General features: G+C 35.6%; 2 protein-coding genes across 4 annotated transcripts in view; both read left to right on the forward strand.

The window, feature by feature from the left end:
• The window catches only part of LOC125870580 (peptidyl-prolyl cis-trans isomerase FKBP15-1-like), a 1,082,853-nt gene that overhangs the window by 25,554 nt on the left and 1,041,468 nt on the right, over positions 1–15,831 (forward strand). The window lies entirely within an intron of this gene.
• The window catches only part of LOC125870566 (U-box domain-containing protein 9), an 841,044-nt gene that overhangs the window by 12,306 nt on the left and 812,907 nt on the right, over positions 1–15,831 (forward strand). The window lies entirely within an intron of this gene.

Genomic DNA, 15,831 nt, shown 5'->3' on the forward strand with positions numbered 1-15,831 from the left:
TATTGAGACTTATTCTATAGTTAATTATTTATTTTTTGTTAAAAATATATAGGTCTACTTTATTATTTATATTTTCTAAAAAAATACATACATTTCCTAAAAGGTAATTATTTTCGTCTTTAAACTAATCTCAAAGTCATTTTGGGAGTCTTTAAATGAAGAGTTTTTCTTAACATAAAGGCCTAAGTGAGGGTCGATAAGTAAAGCCAATAAATATTTTGGTCCATCTCGAAATAAATAAATTAAGCCGGATGTATCTTTCAAGACTAAAAAAATGGGTAATAATTCTAGCAAGCCTTATATCATCCGTTTTGGCCTTTTAAAATCACGTTTCTTCTTCCTTTTTGAAAGTAGTGTTTGAACACACCTTTGGATTCAAACTATTGCGCTTTTAAACTCTCAGAGTATAGTGGTTAGTTCCAAAAAATTATACTTTTAAATTCCACAAAATGATATTCGAAACTAGAAGAAAAAGACCACATTTTTACACAAAAAAAATATCCACGATTTTTAAGCTGAAAATCTGTATTTTTGAACCTCAAAATTTGCATCATAAGACTCTCATAACAAACCATTTTTTGCCCCAAAAATACACCTTTTTTTTTTGCATCTAAAATCTACACTTTAAAAGTTGCAATTTTTACCTAATGAAATCTGGAATTTTTTGTGCTAAAATCTGCACTTTTTTACCTTAAAAAAACCTTCATTTTCAAGTTTAAATTTTACACTTTAAGCCCACAGAAGAGTTGCATTTTGAGCCTCAAAACCTGTAGTTTTACCATCAAAATTTGGACTTTCTAATGTCAAAATTCTGCACTTTTTGAACTCAAAACACTACACTTTGAGACCCAAAATACCAAACTTTATGTTGCTAAACTTGTATTCTAAACACTTGTTTATGAAAGAAAAATCTGAAAATAAGTTCACAACATTTGAAAACATTATTCCCAAGTGAACTCCTTTAAAAGATGTGTTTTCATAACTACCAAAATTTGTCAAGAACAAATAAAACTTAGTTGAAAAAAAATGTCATTCTAAACTAAATAACTATAATAAACCCAATATCTAAAGGGAAGCAAGGTGGGCAACTATGTCTTACCACCGTTTTTAGTTGATTCATACAAACCCAAATAAAATAAAAGCATAGCATAAATATAGAGGAAATACTCATGGGTAAAATGTTAGCCAAAAGATAACAACACATATTTGATATAAAGAACGTGAAAACTTTGAACTGAGAAGGAAACATTAGACACTATTGACGCAATGAAGGATGCTAGACACAAGCAATAACGTAGGCGAGCACAAATATGATTTGGACAGATGAATATAGTCGTATCACAACTCTAAATGTGCTCCCGAGTGTACATGTGAAATAAACAAAAGGAGAGAATTAGTAAATGAGATTCGAAACTTGTGAGAAAGCACATCAAAATAGATTCTACCTTGCCATCTGTTAACCCAAATTCAGGCTTACTTATTCCGGCTATCAGACTCCTGGAAAACATGTTTTTTACAAATTCATATCCCTCCAAATTTTATGTATAGTAGTTTGGAGCTTCAATGTTCAGGAATATATATTTTTATGTCATCAAACAGGTTTAAGCATGTCTACAACTGCCTACGGAAGCATGAGACTATATATTTTTCTTTGAGTCCAACAAAGGAAGTCAAACAATATTATCACATGTAGCTTATAAGGAACAAAAGAGCATACTGTAAATTGTCTTGGTAATAATAATATTATATGTATAACAGTATGAAGTGTATATGCATTTATTTATTTTTTAGAATAAAGGTGTACACATTTAAAGTTAGGGTGAACAATTTTATGATAAAAAGAGATGAAGGCTTTGAAAGAACTCCAAATAGTAACAAAACTAGGATGGAATGCATATGCACTGAACATATCTATGCTGAAGTTCGCATTGGTGTTGGGCTTGCATTTCCTTACCGGATACAAACATAGAGAACTCATAGTTAATTACGGACCATTTCTTAAACCGATAAAAAACTTAGCATTTATGAAACTCTTGACAACAGGTTATTCAAAGGCACATGAACACTTAAGTAAATGTTTCAATTCGTCATTATAGGAGAGGAAATTCCATGACTATACTACTTAATCAAATATAATAAACTATCATCATTGAACTAATATGCTGGTAGCGGACTGTATTACGTAAACACACTTAGCATGCATTAATAAGCTGATGAATACATTCTTATCTAGTGTCCTCGACTTCACATGAACACGGGTAGATTTATTACATGCCAATACTCATGAGAGAGAGGAGAAAAATGCAGTAGTTCAATCCAATATAAAGCTATCATGGGATCCTTCTAATTACTTAGGCGAGATATGAGAACAAGGAGAGAAACTTGTCAAAATTTCAGAAAATGAAGTATTCAGGGGATCAAAGAGAACAACTAATTTAAATTCCAAATAACAAGTGTAAGGACCTCTTGAATCTGATCAAATTCATGTGTAACTAATTCTTAGTTTACCTAATATGAACTAGCATGTACAATATGCTAAACAAATGAGGGCAGAACAGACTCAACATCAATTAATTTTATCATATTCTAAAGGTCATCTACATATTCATAATTCAACCTTGAGCCTATTACGTAATGGCTCTTTTCTAAAAATAAATAAATAGGAACAATGTAATTTCTACTGGCACACTTCACTCTAAAAGAAATAAGCATTGCAAAGACACATGGTTCATACAAAGTTAATAACTTGCAAAAATCAATATAAAACTCACACAAATGTCCAAAGAAGCAGCAATTTAGATAGGTGCTCAACATTTAATCATGAATAATAACAACAAAAGGTGACATATACTAACCTTATGTAGAGCAGCAACCAGGGNAAATGTCCAAAGAAGCAGAAATTTAGATAGGTGCTCAACATTTAATCATGAATAATAACAACAAAAGGTGACATGTACTAACCTTATGTAGAGCAGCAACCAGGGGATTTGACGTCAAGAGATTTCAACTTCGAACTCGAACTTCAAATCGAATTTCAACACTAGAACAGACTCGCTAGATTGTTGTTGGGTCTTTTTTTTAATCAATTCTTGGATTTTCTCACTGATTTTTTGATGAGTTCTTCTTTGTTTTTTTTCCCAATTGTTTTTGGATGTTCATGGATGATTTTTATGAGAACCAAATGGTTCCCTTTTATAGCCAATTTGGGCAATAAGAATTCAAATTTTGAATTTTTGGAAACACCACTCTCAGAGTAAACATCAAAGTAATCATGCCGGAGAAGAAAATCTCTCAAAAATTGACCTTTTTAGGTCGATTTGAGAGGGTTGAGCGACTGATGTGCCATTTTTCGGCGGCACAGAGCCATTCTTCTGACAGGAGGATTGGGGGATCACGTGGGGGGTGATGGGCGAGCAGCCTGTAGTGCATGAGGAGGGAGCGTCTCTTCCGTTTTCTAGGTTGAGGCATGAAAAGATTGGCTAGTGTAGGCATCTGATTTCTGGAAAAGGAAGGTCGGTGATCTTTATTTTTTTGGAGAAGATGAAGGTGTGAACGTGATTTTGGAATAAGTAGGGCGGCGGTAGGTGTCTTTTAGGAGAGGAAAAGTCTTGCTCATTTTGGGTTGTCTGATCGTTTGATTGAATTGTCAAAATTAATCAGGTGTTAAATAAATAAATAAATAAAATAAATAAATATTATATATATATATATATATATATATATATATATATATAAAATGCTGAATTAAATTGGTCCCTTAGATTAAATCGGATAGTTGGGATCGAATCTAAAGAAACACAATCCATGTGCTTCTTATGTGGCACGCGCGGATTGGACGAGTTAAAATAAATTGGATTGCCAAATTTTCTCAAATTAAATTCATTTAAATTATAACCCTTTGCTTATTAAATAACCATAATTTATTAAATTAAAAAACAATAATTTGCAAGACTAGCTTATTTGATAAAATTAGTCATTCTAAAAGAAAATTAATATAAATTAGTAACTCATTAATTAATTAAGCCTTCCTAATTTGAAAAATGTCAAGAAAAATATTCATCGCAATTATAGAAATTATATTTAATTGAAAAAATCGAGCTAACCCTTAAGAAAAATATTCATTTGATGTGAAATCTAAAAATAATAATATATTTAATTTTTATAAAAAATCGTATTTATGAAATAAAATAAATAATAATTAAAAATATTTTCGTATTCCTTTGATTTCGTAACATATATATACTTTTTTATTTTTATTTTTATTATTATTATTGTTATTAAAACTTTAGTTAAACAAATATGGAGAGCTAAAATTGGGTGTGAACACGAAATGTGAGCATGAAGAGCTTACCTTTAAGGTTTTACAAGCCCTACGTAGGAATCCAATCACATGTGGAAAGAATTCACTACAATTTTAAGGACACTATTACTCACAATATCCCAGACGTCAATCACTACTTTAGTAGATACTTATTCTATCTCTCAACCTCTTAAAGAGGTGAACTCGAGTTCATCTTTTAACTTTATATACTCAATTACACTCGAGTGTAATAGCCTACTTATGTATACAAGTTGAATTTTTCATTTTAATCATCTTCCCTTTCTACTTGAATCTATCTGTTCCATATCAACTGTTTTCCTAGACATACACTTCATTGCCGAATCACTCATGACTATTAGTAACATGCTAAAGTAGCAACACCGATCGAAACTTCAAGAATCAGTCAAAGGTCAAAGGGTATTTCATTGAAAGTCATTTTAACCTTTCGGGGTCTAACACAATGAAGAAGTCGGGAACCATTCTTTCATTGACCCATTGATCACTTCATACACGTGGTATGAAACACGTGCTACAATGTTTACATATTATATTGGTGTATGTGTCTCATTCTTTCGATTATCCAACATCGTTCAGACCTTGGTCTAAATACCTCCAGATGTTTAACCCTAGTTTCTCTCTTAAGTGATCCTTAAATTCATTATCTTAGAGAAACGTTTGCCTGGATTATAAAACAAGTCATAATATGGTGGTGAAACTCAACTCTTCATGTTCCTCAACGTAAGAGGCGATTGCTCGTGTGAGAGAGCCAATCTCGCGACTTGTTCGACACACTTTATTTCCTACAAAATATCACATGCATATTATATTTGAATATAAATCCAATAGTATTATATATAAGAGAATACTATAACAATCAAGTTATTTTACAATACTGAAATATCATCAAATCCTATACAAATCTAGAACCTTAGCATGTTTTTCAAACAAGTCTCTAGAAATGGCCTTATAAAAGGATCATCTATCATTTTACGTGTAGGAATGTATTGTAAAGCTATTTCTCCTATTGTCACTACGTCTCTCACAAATTTCTACTTGATGTCAATGTGTTTGGTCTTGCTGTAATACTTAGGATCCTTCGTGTATGCGATAGCCGCTTAATTCTCACAATATAGAATCATGGTACCCTTAGAATTCTTTGCAATACTCAAATGCTCAAAGAATGTCTTTAACCAAACAACTTCTTGTACTGCAGACGCATAAGCCATGAATTCAGATTCCATGGTTGAAAGAATTGTACAAGTTTGCTTCTTACTTTTCCATGAAATAGCACCACTATTTAGTAAGAAAGCATAACCGTATGTTAATAATTTATCATCACGGTCACTAGCCCAATCAACATCTGTATAACCTCTTATGAATAAATCAGATCCACTATAACACAGTGTATGATCTGCAGTTCCCTTCAGGTATCATAATATTCTCTTTACTGCTTTCCAATAATCCCTTCCAGGATTGGATTGAAACATGCTAACTAGACTCACGTCATAACAAATGTCTGGGTGAGTACACATCATAGCATACATCAAACTCCCGACAACACTAGAATAAGGAACTTGAGACATGTCTTCCTTTTCTTTTTCAGTCTTTGGACACCTTTCAAGGCTTAAAGTTTCACCCCTTGCTACAAGAGTATCCATGAATTTGCAACTATTAATTCAAAAATGTTCCAATATTTTCTTTATGTAAGTTTCTTGAGATAAACTCAAAAAATTTCTTAGAACGATCTCTTTGGAGCTTAACACCCAATATATAGTCTGCTTCACCCATATCTTTCATATCATATGATTTTGAAAGTCATGACTTGACAGTTTTCACATACTCCAAATTATTTCCAGCTAATAAAATATCATCTACGTAAAGAGAAAGAATTACAAAATTTTCATTGGAATTTTCACATAGATGCAATGATCTTCATCGATCTTGGTGAAATCAAATGACATCACCTCCTTGTGAAATCTCACGTGCCACTGCCTTAAAGATTGCTTTAGGCACTAAATTGATCTTTTCAATCTACAAACTTTCTTTTCTTGACCTTTAACAACGAAACCTACTGGTTGTTCCATGTAGATTTCATCGTTTAGTTCTTTATTGAGAAAAGTAGTCTTCACATTCATTTGGTGTAATTCTAGATCTAAACGTGCAACAATAGCTAAAAGTAATCAAATGGAAGTAAACTTCACAACTGGTGAAAAAGTTTCCTCATAGTCTATTTCCAACTTCTTGAGTAAAACATTTTGCCACCAACCGTGCTTTGTGTCTTTCTATTGACCTATATGATTTACGTTTAACTTTAAGAATCCATTTATTCCCAATAGTTTTACATTCCTTAGGAAGGTCAACTAGATCCCAGACTTAGTTGGTTTTCATGGACTCTAATTCTTCTTTCATCGCTTTTAACCATTCATCTTTTTCAGGGCTCGATAAGGCTTCAGTTACAAAATTAGGTTCATCCGCTTCTGTTAGAGATACCAAGAAAACATAATTCTCAATCTCATAAGATCGTTTAGGTACACCTTTTCTTGTACTCTTACGTATTTGAAGTTCGGATTTCGCTATAGTATTTTAGGATTCATAACCCCCACTTGGACCAGGAATCATTTCTTGATCCATTGAATTATCAAGTGTGTTTGACAACATTACCTGATCTTCTGAATTCAACATTTCGTAAAGAGGCTCAACCTCATCTATTTTACCTTTTTTGGGAAAATCATTTTCCAAAAATCTGACATCTTGTGATACAATTTCAGTAATACTTCCAACCTCCCGTTCATCGATGAACACATACCCTTTGGAGCGTTCATAGTACCTTATAAAGATACATTTCTTTCCTTTTGGACTTAGTTTACCAAACTCACTAAAGCGATCTTCAATATATGATGCACAACCCCATGGTCATAGATCATTCAAGTATATTTTATGACCAGTCCAAAGTTCATAAGGAGTGGAAGAAACTGATTTAGAAGGCACTTTGTTCAATATGTAAGCCGCAGTCAATAATGTATCTCTCCGAAAAGAGATAGACAAATTTGCATGCGCCATCATTGATCTTGTCATGTCCAATAGTATTTTATTCCTTCTTTCAGCTACACCATTTTTTTGAGGTGTATAAGGAGTAGTTAACTGTCTGATAATACCCTTTTCAGCACATAATTCTTCAAATTATTTTGACAAATATTCACATCATCGGTCAGTTCTTAAAGCTTTTATGATTTTATCTAATTAATTTTCAACTTCATTCATATATCTTTTAAAGCACTCAAGTGCTTCAGATTTATGAGAAATCAGATAGACATAACCAAAGCGCGTGAAATCATCAATAAATGTAATGAAGTATGTAGAACCCGACCTTGCCCTCACATTCATTTGACCACAAATATCAGAATGAGTTAATTGAAGTGGGAACTCAGCTCTCTCAACCTTCCTATATGGTTTACACGTAAACTTTCCAGCAAGACAATTTTCACAAGTTGACATATCAATTTTGGTAGAAGAACCTAAATGTCCTTCTTTTGCTAACCTATTCATTCAATCTTGCCATATGTGACATAATCTTGCATGCCATTTAATAACATCAATATCATTGTTACTGAATAACATGACTTTACTCAATGATCAACATAATAGTCATAAGTTGAAGGATTACAATCTAATACGATAAAGTGGTCATAATGAAGTCCAAAACCATATAAAATATTATCTAGAGTTATTCTAACACCATTACAACTAAAAAACAAATCAAAGCCAACGTCTAAAACAACAGACACAGATACTATGTTTTGTTAAATCTTTGGAGCATACAGAACATCATGCAACATCAAGGAACAACCACCACGCAAGTCTACTTTGCAAGTGCCTATTTCTTTGACTTCCAGTTTAGCATTATTTTCCATGTAGATCCATCTTGGTTTAGATGAAACTTGACGAAACTCCACAAACACTTCTCGATCTCGACTCATATGGTCAGTGGATCCCGAGTCTACAATCCACATAGGATAAGATTCAGTTAGTAAAGAAATGCTAGAAACATATGTAGCATTTAGAGATGCGTTTGGAAATGCTATGTTTTTCAACTCGTTTCATTCACGAGCAAAGTGTCCCATCACTTGGCAATTATAGCACTTAATTGTGCTCTTGTCTATTTTCTTGAAGAACCATTTTCCTTTCTTCGAATTAAGCTTCTTCTTTTCTTAGAGGGTCCTTTTCCGGTCTCTTTGTCTTTCCCATTGTTTTTCTAATTCTTCTTGTGTTTGAAGCCTGAAGATTTTGTACCACTTGACTCTGTCACAAAGGCATTAGAAGTCGCTTTACCAACACCAAGCTGCTCATCTTCAAGTTCAACATGGCAAGAAACATTTGAAAATGTATTATTTTGGGAAGACACCGAATCACTACATGAATGTGTTGTTTATCTGAAAGAACATGACCAGCACTCTTGAGTTGAGCTATCATGTTTGACATCACCCTTAGGTGTTGTTTGACATTTTGAGCATGACGCTTTATAAGTGTCATATCTTGATAGTTACTGTCAGAGGCAGGTTACAAACGTATTCACATACGTTCCTCGCAAATGTACCCACATAACATGAGTAGTAGGAAATTCCTCACATTCATATATGAGGTCATCAACCACAAAACTAACTATTATTCCACGTGCAGTGGAATTAGCCTTTTTCCAAACTTTATAAGCTTCAAGGTATCTTCTGTGTTGTGCAGTGATTCCCTCTTCTAGCTGATTTAAAATATGATTTATACCTTTGAGCACATTTTGTTCTTCTAGTACATACCATATTTTACTACTCCAAATGTTGTAATTGTCATAGTTCAATTTTTAACCTTTGTTTAAGCCAGTAATGATAACTTTTATGCCATGACTGTATTTGAGAGGCAATTAGGCAAGTATTAGCTATGTATGTGACATACACATTCAAGCAAATCAATTCTCATAAAGGTTTCATATTTAATAGAAAATTGAAAAGACACGTACGTATTCAATCATCATCTATGAACTAAATACTTAACCAAAATTTAAAACTAATTTCTTAATGTGTATAATATATTTTAGACCATAATCACAAAGATTTACATGTCTAATAATCAAACATCATATGATAATGCACAGTAGAATAACAATCCACTAATCCATAAAAGAGGATAAAACTCAAATATTCATATTAAAACATAATCAAAGATGTTCATCACATAATTTGTAAAGAATAAACAACAAAATTCAATACTAAACTATGTTTATTTTGTGAAGTTTTACCCACTTAACTCTTATTTTTACCGTATACTTTCATAATGGTTCACTATCCCCAATTTCGACACAAGTTTCGTTCAGTTCATTATTCCAGTATTCTGGTAAGATTAATCCACATTCAAAAATATAACAAAAATAACTTAACTCCTTCCAAATTTTTCTTTTCACTGATTTTCAAGGAAAAATTAGACATACTTTATTTCTTTTTAACAACACAGTGAATACACAAGGAAGCAGCGCATAATGAGATCAATTAACGACAACTCTGATACCAATGTAAGATATATAGAGCAAAAACCGATAAGTTGTGGACCTTAATTTGCAGCGAAAGTAGTTGATTTTGCTATTTTGACAGGATTGCACTCAAGTCCCTCTTTGAATCTGTAACACCCTGTATGTTATATTATAACTACCAAAATGCAGGTTTCAGAAGTTGCAGGTGTCACCGATGGCCACCATCCATGGACCGTAGGGTGACCCACGGTTCGTTCTAGTGGTCTGCGAATGGCCACCTGCAACCCTCCTACGTCAACCCACGCTGGGACCTACGGACCGTAGTACGACCATGGTATGTGGTCCAGGGTCGTGGGTTAGCCCCTAGCTTTCAGTCCCAGAACCCCTCAAGAAAATTTGGCTAAGCGTAAACCAACACCAAGACCTATGGAACGTAGGCCAGACCACGGTCCATGGTCCAGGCCGTAGTCAGACCCCCAATTTTCAACTCCCAGAAGACCAGTCGATGGTTTACGGGACGGACCGTGGGTCAGTCCACAAACCATCGGTCAGTCCATCGGTTAGTCGCGACAACTTTTAAGTTAGGGGTTGTTTGGTCTTTTTCTTATCCGTTGGACAGCTAAACTATGTCGTTTAACCCCTAAACTACGTAGTTTTGATAATTTTTAGCCTAGTAAACGAATTAGAACCTAACCTAATCAATTATTCATAAAAAATTCATCAAACTTAGAGCAAAATTAGAGAGAAAGTCGACCAAACCCTAGTTAAAGAACGCAACAGGTTTTCATCAGTTTCATCCCCTAAATCAAAAGATTTCTCCATGGAATTCGTCACCAAGTATGTGGGATTTCACTGGTGGATTCCCTTCATCCACTAGGTACCTAGAATTCAGTAAGATTCTTGATTCCCTTCATATTATCTAGACCTAGGGTTTTGAGAATTTTAGCAAATTATTATGAATTAGTTACTTTAATATTACTAATCAGATTGTCATGATTTTAGTATTGTTTTGCGTAGGTTCTTTCGTAATTCAAAACCCTAGCTATGTAGTTCTTTTAGTTCATGAATTATACATGCTAGGTTAGTTATCTCAGTTCTACATGCCTCAGATTTGAATGTTTCATTATTAGTACATTAATGTTGCATTTTCAGTTAGCATGTTATTATTTTGAGCTATCCAGTATTACAGAAATTCAGTCATAAATTGTTAATTACATAATCAATTGGGAGTAGCTTAATACCGAGTGGACTAGGGTCAGTCACCCTCAAGTACCAGAATCACGTTCCCCGTAGGTTGTAAGTCCCCTCTGTGGGCATCAATTTAGTGATCACGCCAGTCATGCCTTTATACCTCTGGTAGGGTATATTGGGTCCTCTCGATGGGTCGTATACATCAGACTCCATATTTAGCTCATGTGATTTTATGTCGGTTATTAGTAGCTCCCTTACTATCAGACTCTATTGCATTGACCATGTTATCAGTTACAGTCAGATTTCAGTCTCAACATGTTATAAACTTGGTCATTGCCTTCGGTTAGTTCATGTTCAGTATTTCCAGTAAAACATCATGCTTATCTTATCTCATTGCTTAGTTACATGCTTTGTTCAGTTATGTTTATTGTTTAGCTTTACTCTATCATGCATGCTCAGTCCCTTTCAAGTACTGACGCATGCTCTGAGCTACATCTTTTTGTGATGTAGGTTTAGGTCATCAGCTTTCAGATCACACATAGATCGGTTCCCGATCTTTAGTTCAACAACATTAGTGGTGAGTCCTCATTCTTTGAGGACGATTGACATAATTATCTTTTCTATTTTTAGTCTTTAGTTTCAGTTTTTCTAGATTTAGTTATGGCATGTCCCAGCATTTCTAGTCAGTTAGAGGGTTTATTTCAGACATAGTTAGATTCAACTTTAGCATTTGAGTTTGACCTTCAAGTTGTTGTTAAACTCTCAATTATTACATATATTTAGATAGTCTATGGGTATTCCACATTATTTCAATTTATCTTATGATTTAGCTTCCGTACAATATTTCCATACTTCAGTTTATTAAGTATGCTTATGACATGCCAGCAGGGTTAGCTTGGGGTCACTTGTGATCCTAGGTCCCGTGTCCCTGTCTTGGGGGTAGCTTTGGGGCGTGATAAAGTTGGTATCAGAGCACTAGGTTTAAGTGTCCTAGAATGTCTGAAAATCCGCACTAAGTAGAGTCCTTTTCATGGTGTTAAGTGCACCACTTCTAATGAGATGGAGGCTACGAAGTGTTTTAGGAAAACTTCACTTTCTTGATATTCTTGTCGTGTGCAATGTATGATCTAATTCCTCGTTTCTAACTCAACGTTATGTGTTTCAGATCATGCCTCCTCGTAGAGCTTATAGAAGGAATGCTCATGNAAAGCCGCGCTAAGTAGAGTCATTTTCATGGTGTTAAGTGCACCACTTCTAATGAGAGGGAGGCTACGAAGTGTTTTAGGAAAACTTCACTTTCTTGATATTCTTGTCGTGTGCAATGTATGATCTAATTCCTCGTTTCTAACTCAACGTTATGTGTTTCAGATCATGCCTCCTCGTAGAGCTTATAGAAGGAATGCTAATGCATGTAATGCTAACGCAACTCCTCCCAGATCAATAAGTTTCGAATGCAGAGTCTCGGAATGCCATTCAGCTTTTGTCTCAGAGTGTGACCAACCAGAACAACTAGCAGGTTCCAGTTCCTGCAAATGCTAGTGGTGGATCAGCGGTAGCTAGGGTCCGTGACTTTGTTAGGATGAATCCGCCAGAGTTTCTAGGGTCGCAGATTGGTAAGGATCCCAAAAACTTCATAGATGAGGTCAAGAAGATCTTTGGGGTGATGCAAGTGACTGGTAACGATAGGGTAGAGTTGGCATCCTACCAACTTAAGGATGTGGCTCACATTTGGTTCACTTAGTGGAAGGAAAGCAGGGGTACAAATGCAGTTCCTATTACTTGGGAGTGTTTTAGTGAAGCTTTTCTGGAGAGATTCTTCCCTAGAGAGTTGAGAGAGGCAAGAGCTCAGGAATTCATGAACTTGAGGCAAGGTAATATGACAGTCCAAGAGTACGGCCTCAAGTTCACCCAACTCTCCAGGTATGCTCCTCACATGGTTGTCGATTCCAGGGCTCAAATGAACAAGTTTCTATATGGGGTATCCGATTTAGTGAAAACAAAGTGTAGAAATTCTATGTTGCTGGAAAATATAAACATCTCTAAGCTCATGACTCATGCTCAGCAAGTTGAGGGAGATAAGCTTAGGGAACATGCTAAGGATATTAAGAAGGCTAGAATAGGCAACTATGAGTATTCTCAACAGAAATTGGGTGGTGAAAATTGCTCACAGTTTCAGCAGAAGTCTTCAGCTCCAGCACCTTCACCAGCTAGTGTTCCATCTTCCAGGTTTTGACAGGATCAGAAAGGTAGGGTATCAAGATCGAAGTCTCAGGGGAGTATTTCAGGCACTAGAACCTACCTAATGTGCCCAAAGTGTGGCAAGAACCATCCAAGCGAGTGTCTTGCAGGAAAGGAATGATGTTTTGGGTGTGGTCAGGCTGGTCACAAGTTGAGAAATTGTCCTTCTTCTAAACAGGGCCAAGAAGGCAATAATGGTAGGGCTTAGTCTACAACTTCAGCAGCACCATCAGGTCACCCGACTCAGCAGGGTAACTCATCTGGTACAAGTGGCAGACAACGCCAAAACAAGTTGTATGCTCTTCAGGCTTGCTAGGATCAGGAAGATTCTCCTGATGTAGTCACTGGTACGTTACGAATTTTTAACTTAGATGTTTATATTTTGTTAGATCCAGGGGCTACTCTCTCCTTTGCAACTCTTTATATAGCAGTCAACTTCGGTGTTAGTCCAGAAACACTTTCAGATACCTTATCAGTCTCTACTCTAGTCGGTGACCCAGTTATAGCTAGACGGGTATACAGAAATTTTCCTTGTCACAGTTTCCCAGAAAGTCACCTCAGCAGATCTTGTAGAGTTAGAAATAGTAGACTTTAATGTCATTCTAGGCATGGATTGGTTACATTCCTGTTATGCATCAGTCGATTGTAGAAGTAGGATCGTTCGCTTTTAGTTTCCAAACGAACCAATCTTAGAATGGAAGGGTAGTAGTTTTGCGCCTATGGGTCGTTTCATTTCTTACTTTAAGGCCAGAAAGATGATCTCTAAGGATTATCTCTATCATCTAGTTCAGGTTAAGGATTCAAGCTCCGAAACACCAACTCTTGAGTCAGTTCATATAGTTAATGAGTTTCCAGAAATATTTCCAAAAAATCTTCCCGGAGTTCCTCCCGAAAGGGAAATCAACTTTGGAATTGATCTCCTCCCAGATACCCAGCCTATTTATATTCCTCCTTACAGAATGGCTCCAGCTGATCTTAAGGAATTGAAAGAGCAGTTGAAAGACCTTCTAGATAAGGGGTTCATCAGACCCATTATTTACCCATGGGGTGCACCAGTGTTATTCGTGAAAAAGAAAGATGGTTCTCTCAGGATGTGTATTGACTATAGGCAGTTGAACAAAGTCACAATCAAGAATAAGTACCCTATCCCCAGGATTGATGACTTGTTTGACCAACTTCAAAGTGCTAGCCATATCTCAAAGATAGACCTTATATCCGGTTATCATCAGCTCAGAGTCAGAGATAGTGACATTTCGAAAACAGCCTTCAAAACTCGGTATGGTCATTATGAATTTGTAGTTATGTCATTTGCACTAACCAATGCTCCTACAACTTTCATGGATTTGATGAACAGAGTGCTCAAGCAGTATTTGGACTTGTTCGTTATCGTCTTTATTGATGATATCCTCATTTACTGTAAGAATGAGGAAGAACATGCGGCTCATTTGAGGGTTGTCCTGCAAACTTTCAAAGATCGCCAGTTATTCGCTAAGTTCAGTAAGTGTGTGTTTTGATTGCAGTTTGTTGCTTTTCTTGGGCATATTGTGTCTAGCAAAGGGATCTAAGTGGATTCCCAGAAAATAGAAACAGTGAAACAATGTCCCAGGCCTACTGCTCCTACAAATATCAAAAGTTTCTTGGGTTTGGCTGGTTATTACATAAGGTTTGTGGAGGGATTTTCATCCATAGCTTCTCCATTAACTAAGTTGACTCAGAAAAAAGGTTTAGTTCTAGTGGTTAGATGATTGTGAGAAGAGCTTCACAAAACTGAAAACTAGGTTGACTACATCTCCTGTTTTGACTCTACCAGAGGGTTCAGACGGTTATGTGATCTATTGTGATGCATCCAGAGTTGGCCTAGGTTGTTTGTTGATGCAACGAGGTAAGGTTATAGCTTATGCTTCTAGGCAACTTAAGGTACATGAGAAGAATTATCCGACTCATGACATCAAGCTTACAGCAATGGTGTTTGCACTTAAGATTTGGAGACATTACTTGTATGGTGTTCACGTAGATGTGTTCACAAACCATAAGAGCCTTCAGTATGTGTTCACCCAGAAAGAGTTAAATCTTCGCCAGAGGAGATGGCTTGAATTCCTCAATGATTATGATATGAGTGTGCTTTATCATCCTTGTAAGGCCAATGTAGTAGCAAATTCTCTTAGTAGACTATTTATGGGTAGTGTAGAACATATTGAGAAAGAAAGGAAAGAACTAGTACAAGATGTTCACATGTTTGCTCATTTGGGAGTTCGCCTTATGAGCATATCAAATGGTGGTGTAACCGTTTAAAATGGGTCAGTATCTTCATTGGTAGCGGAGGTTAAGGAAAAACAAGATAGTGATCTGATATTGCTTCAACTAGGGTACAGTTCATCAGCAGAGAGTTGAGGTTTTCTCCCAAGGGGGAGATAGTGTCCTTCGCTATCAAGGTCGATTATGTGTTTCTAAGGTAGGTGAGTTGAGACAGCAGATTCTTGCAGAAGCCCATAACTCTAGGTATTCTATTCATCCAGGCGCCACTAAGATGTACTGTGATCTGCAAGAAGTCTTTTGGTGGAATGGTATG

This window comes from Solanum stenotomum, chromosome 7 (assembly GCF_019186545.1).
Source record: "Solanum stenotomum isolate F172 chromosome 7, ASM1918654v1, whole genome shotgun sequence".
Classification (NCBI taxonomy): domain Eukaryota; kingdom Viridiplantae; phylum Streptophyta; class Magnoliopsida; order Solanales; family Solanaceae; genus Solanum; species Solanum stenotomum.